Here is a 6,000-nt window from a genome sequence, read left to right on the forward strand (position 1 = left end):
AAAAAAACAACAAAACACCTGTGAAACCGCCTGATCAACATCCTATGCAACAAAATTGCAAACAGATGGACATCATACCAAAAGGACTAAAGGTAAAAAATCCATTACAATCTACATTGTAGATTGCCCTGTAGATTACAGACTATGCTGAGAGATTGTGCCACACACTCTCAAAGAAACTGTGAAACCACCTGATCAACATCCTATACAACAAAATAAGTACTCCTGTTCTTTTGAATTAGAGATGAATAGCAGACCTGGCTTGCTGCTTCCCTCTCCTGTATCTCACACATGGTCTTGGCAATGCACAGCCAGGCCAGTTGGCCATGCTGCGTCCATGTTATCATTTGTGGGCGATATGCTCATTCCCCACACCATCTCCCTATATGTCCCCTGGAGAACGCCAGTGAAATCTACTTCTGTGGCAGGCAGGGAACGTATAACTTAGTGTCCCTGAAGCAGAAACTCATTGAATCCACACTGAAATAAGCTCTAGCTCTAGTTACTTTTATTGTCATTGTGCTCTTCATTTGTAATATTTAGGACCTTCAAAATACACAGCCACATTTTCACAGCCCTGTACAGCTGCTAAGCCATGTGCAATCCCCATATAGACCCATGGCATGGAGCAAAGCCTACTTTTTCACATAGAGGCCTCCAGTTCTGCCATTCTCAGTCAGACATGCAAATACCAATTTGTAGAATTTTGTCTATGCAAAAGGGATGCATAAAGGTTACATCCTTTCATTTAGCATTGAACTTTGGCTTGAAAACTTCCCCTGACAACAATTCCATCAGTTCCTCCATTTTAAAACACTGACTTCTCTTCCTTTGTCCTCCTCCTTTGTTTTTAATTATGTAGCACATGAAAAACACACACTATTTCCTGGTCTTTTATGGTATGTCTACATGGCACTGTAAGTCCAGGGTTCGTGGGACTTGAATCAGATGACCCATGTTGGAGAACCCTGGGATTGAGTGTCTACACTGTTTCTTAACCCCAAGTTAGGATGTTTCTAACTTGGGCTTGAACCTGGGGCTCTGGCATCCACACTGCAGCACACAGACCTGAGTCAAAGCAACCATAAACACAATCCCTAGTGTCCTCATGAAAAGGGGCTGCTGTAGCCCTTTGTCCATGGTGCACTGCGGGAAAACTTTACTGCCCTCCCTGCACATTACAGGAAATTAGAGCAACCCACCAATGCAGCCTGCTGTGGAGACAATTTGGTCTGTGCGAGCCCAGCTGCTAGAGCCAGCAACATGGAGGATGCACCTTTTGAAGTAGTTCTCTTGCTTGTGCTTTCACTCCTGTATCAGGAAATGGGTAATGCATGTGGTAGGTGTTGGTGGACATTTTGGCAGCATTTTCTGACCCATAGATTTCATAAAGGAGCAGGAGGAGTACCCTGGCATGGCAGACTTGCACTGACAAATACTGCTCAGTACAACTGGCATAGCTGCTGATGTCCCTGATGTAGGCTGGTGTTTCTGGTGCAGGGCCATGAGACTGGGTGGGAGCACATCACCATGCAGACCTGGGATGCTCAGCAGAAGGTCCAGAACTTTTGCATGAAGAAAGCTCCATGTCTGGAGCTTTGTGCGCAGCTTGCTCTGACCCTCTAGCATAAAAACATGCATGAGGGCACCCTTGCTGGTCCAGAAGCAAGTTACTCTAACTGTCTAGAAGCTGGCTACCCCAGACTACTACAGGTAATTGCTAACCTTCAGTGTTGGAAGATTGAGTGTGAGAAAAGTGGTGGCGGAGGTTGCTGAGGCAATTGGGTGTGTGGTGCCCATTAAAGATACAATGGAGGTAATTGCTAGATTTGAGAAACTGGGCTTTCCAAATAGCACTGGGGCTATTGATGGGGCTCATGTGCCCCTAGGTTGCCCTCCTCAAGGACCACATGAACACATAATCTGCAAAGGGTACTACTCAATTGTTAGGCAGGCCCTTGTGGACCCCAGAAGCCAATTTATGAATGTCAGTGGTGGCTGCACTGGGAAAGTTCATGATGCCAGAGTTTTTCATCTCTCAGGCATCTATATTCTTGGACAGGCTGGGAAACTATTCCCACTAAATGACATTTTCATAAACAGTGTTATTGTCCCCAACGTTGTTTTGGAGGACCCTACATGTCCCCTTTCACCTTGGCTTATGAAACCAGACCCTGATTTCAAAGGCCCTGGCAAAAGACGGCTTAATTACTCTCCCAGGAGGTGTAGAATGGTTGTTGAATGTGCTTTTGGCCGACTTAAATCCCATTGGAGATGTCTACAGACCCATTTAGATGCCAGGGCCATCCATGCTGGCCACATTACTGTGGCTTGCTGTGCTCTTCACAATCTCTGAAGCCAGAGATGAGCCACTTCCCCCTGAGTGGACCTATGGCACCCAGGGACCACTGAATCAGTACCCTCAGCAAGAAAATAGAGGAACATTGCTTAGTAATGCACAATTGTTTGATTATTGTTTCAGCTTTATTATCTCAAAGCATGATGGTATCATGTAATAGAGTGATAGCAATAAACTTTCTTGATGACATGACAGACTTTATTTGTAAAAATGTATTAAAACAGTGCAACAGTCACCCAGTGCTGGGCAGGCCAGCTGATATTATAGAACCCCAACATGGGCAACAGAAGAATATTTGCCCCCCCAAAAAACACAGCACAGGAAATATGGCAAACCTGGCCCACCCCCCAAAGCTATATGTCCCCCATGATCTCCTTACCCCTCTTTCCTAATTTTGAGCACGCTTAGTGCCAGGAAGGGAGGGAGGTATCCCCAGAAGGGGGTTCAAGAAGGAAGGCTGCTGAAGGAAGGGGTTTAGTTGCCCTGCCCAGCTGCTTATGGGGCCAGAATGCATGGGCTGCCCCAACATGGAGCTGTCTAAGCTACTTCTGGACTGAGGATATGTTGCAGGGGGATCAGGCTGGGGGTGCGGGAGGGGGAGGCAGCAGGAGCCAGTGTTTTTTCCAGTTGGAGATGAGGCGCTCAAACAGTTCTCTCTGTCCTCCTCCTTTAGCTGCAGTTCCTGTTCCAAAAACTGCTTTGCAAGAGCCTGCTCCCTCACTGAAATCCTGCCTTGCAGCTGTTCTGTGAGCCCCAGCTTTTCCTCCTGACTCACAGCATGCCATTGCTCCAGTCTTGCAACCCTCAGCTCCTGCTATTGGACCTGCTGGTCTACCCTCTCATGAGCTCAGGCCATAACTTCATCACAGAAATGCTTCCTTTGGAATGGTCTGTGAAGGTACATTGAACCAGGGATCAAATTCTTGCTGGACAGCAGGCAGCAAAGATGGAGGGGCCTGAAATTAGGCTAAGAAACAGAGGGTTATTGTCTAAAGCTGTTCAGCCGTGGAGCACAGAATTAGTTCTGGAATCTCGAGGACATAGAAAAAGCTTGAAAATGTAACTGTACCATTGTCTCTGTTCTTCTGTGACCACCATTAACCAGGCTGTGTCCAGTCAGAGTACGTGGACCAAAGCATCCTCTTCACCATATATATTGGTTCAGTATTGAAATGTAACATTTGTATAGAACATTTCAATTGTGTAACTATTTGTTATGTGGGGAGGGTGGCTAGTGCTACAAAAGGTTTTTTCCAATCATTTCAGGCCTTTCACATTTTGGGGGACAGAACTGTTCTTGTGGTGTGTGTCACAGGGCAAGTACACCCATTCCTCTTTTGGGGCCGGCAAGGGCATTGTAGACTCATGGCTCAGTCCTCCTGGCCTCAGGGTAGTCTGGCCTAGTGATCTGAGTCAATATAGTTGCCCTTTCTCACAAGGTGGTATGGCCCAGTGGCCAAGGTCAATATAGCTGCCCTCTCTTGCAGGGCTGTGTCACCTAGTGGCCAGAGTCAATACGGCTGTCCTCCTTAGCAGGGCAGTGCAGCCTAGTGGTCAGAGATGGTGGGTCACCACCCAGGGTATGTGTGTGACCAGCATAGGAAGACTAGGGCCCTCCCTACTTCACTGGGTCTCAGCCCAGGACCCTGTCAGCAGCAAGTGCATTTGCCACTAGGTCAGCAGGGATCCAACTGAAACACACTGACTTACTGCTCAGTTCTACAACCAGATCAATGTCTAGTTCCCCCAGGCTACTTCCTGCCATGTCTTCCAGTGGTGCAGTCTGTGTCTCCAGATCTGTCCAATGAAGCTCCCAGGAGTTCGCTGTCTCCTGGGTGTCCACAGGTAGCTGTCTATCCAGATCCTAGTGAGCTTGGTCTCCTGCTCCCACACAGGAGCCTACATCCTCCCTCTTGGGCCATCAGTCCAGAGTGAGCTGTGCTACTCCCTTCTATACTGCTGTTCCAACTGGAGTATGGCCAGCAGAGGCGAGGGGGCGTGGCTTCCTCAGCCCACAGTGTGCCGTTAACCCCTCCTTGTCCAGTGTGGGGCCAGTACACCCGTCACAGCGCCCTACTGACAAAGGGAGATGTTATTCCAAGCTGCTGGTAGGATACCTGCAGTGTAGGCAGTGACTGAACAGCACATCTGTGAGTGGAGTTGCCTCGTCAACTACCAAGCTTGTCCTGGAAAATACGCCTTCCCCGCAGTGTGACTAGCTATGTGGAGTTCGTTATTCAGGAAAAAATTTGCAGCCATCAGCTACCAAGATTGGGTCAGAATCCATGAGAGAATTAACAGGATACTGCACTAGCTCACACATGGCTTACACTGTTAGTGCGGCATGCAAACACTCAGCCTCTTGCCTCCCTCCTGTCCCCCAGCACATTTCTGGAGAAAAGCTGACACCCCATTCGTACTTGGGAGAAATGATGTTGTCACCTATGAACTGCCTCTAACTGAAATGGTCTAGATTTGGAAATAGAACACAGTTTCCCAAACACTCACACTGACTTCCCTGTTTCCAGGTGGCTCCATAGCCTATTGAGTGGTTACAGAGCAGCACAATTTAAGCCGTTATTACTTAAAGGACAACATGAATGACAATCACAAACATCTGTGACATTACAGTAAAAATACTCTTCAAAGCTGTTTCTTACTGTTTGCAATTCTCAGTCAGCATTTTATACACCATGTGGTGTGGAGAAGGGGGGGGGGGAACGCCAAGGTGCCGTGATACAATCTGCCATTAGCGGATACACACACGCTGGTAGCTGGGGCTTCTCATAACTTTTGCTCTGGTTCTTAGAGCGGAAATCCCTACCATTACTGTAGTAATAATTTTAAATTGGAGTCAGAAACTTACTGGGCTCTGGGGCGGCTTCTGTCTCCACCGGGTTTGCTGCAGACTTGGCAGTGGGGTATTCCTCAGGGCACGGATCAAACAGCTTTTCCAGGTAGGGAGTTAGAATTTGCGATTGCTCCTGTTCCACAGCCTGCTCTGGGACTGGTGTCAAAAACAGAGTCACTTTATGCTTCCCACTCAGCTCCTGCTCTGACTCACATCAGCCCCCATGCTGGATTCAGGGGCCAGCAGCACATCATCCTGGCTGACCAGGTCATCATGCACCATAGTTGGCTCCATGCTGGGTGCAATGCCCAGCACCTGATCAAACTCATAAAATGAGAATGAGATTGGAGAGTTGCCTGAGGTGCGGTTTTAGTCCCTGGTTTTCCAGTACTCACTCTTCATTTTCTTAATATGCTCTCTGCACTGGTCACTAGTCCGGAAAATTTGCAAAGCTGCCAGCTTTTCAGCTGTCTGCTGGCACCTGTAGTCATTCCTGGTACTTTTGTTAAAGTCCACAGTTTTACTGGCCTCACATCAGAGATTCACTAAAATTTGACTATGCTCCGTGACCATGAAGCAGCACGCTTTGCAAAAAGCTTGCTCTATTCAGTCTCCATTGCAAACTCAGAAGGCTTTCTGATGGGGAGTTTGCAGCTTGGTGATCAGAAGACAATGGGTTAACACTGATTACAGAGCAGCTGATGTACACCAGCAGGGCAGCGGTGGCTTCCGTTTTCAGTTGAGTTGATTGGAGATTGTTGGGATAGAGGACAAAGGAAGTCAGCCCATG

The 6,000-nt window shown here is 47.8% G+C and overlaps 1 long non-coding RNA gene across 2 annotated transcripts in view; it reads right to left on the reverse strand.

The window, feature by feature from the left end:
- The window catches only part of LOC122460219, a 92,980-nt gene extending 87,413 nt beyond the window's left edge, over positions 1 to 5,567 (reverse strand). The window contains exon 1 of one of the 2 annotated variants that reach the window (XR_006281376.1): positions 5,226 to 5,567. This is a non-coding gene — a long non-coding RNA (uncharacterized LOC122460219). The remainder of the gene's footprint in view (positions 1 to 5,225) is intronic. The other variant, XR_006281377.1, reaches the window with a different exon arrangement.
- Between the last annotated feature and the right edge of the window lie 433 nt (positions 5,568 to 6,000).

The sequence above is a fragment of the Dermochelys coriacea genome, chromosome 5 (genome assembly GCF_009764565.3).
Source record: "Dermochelys coriacea isolate rDerCor1 chromosome 5, rDerCor1.pri.v4, whole genome shotgun sequence".
NCBI classification, from domain to species: domain Eukaryota; kingdom Metazoa; phylum Chordata; order Testudines; family Dermochelyidae; genus Dermochelys; species Dermochelys coriacea.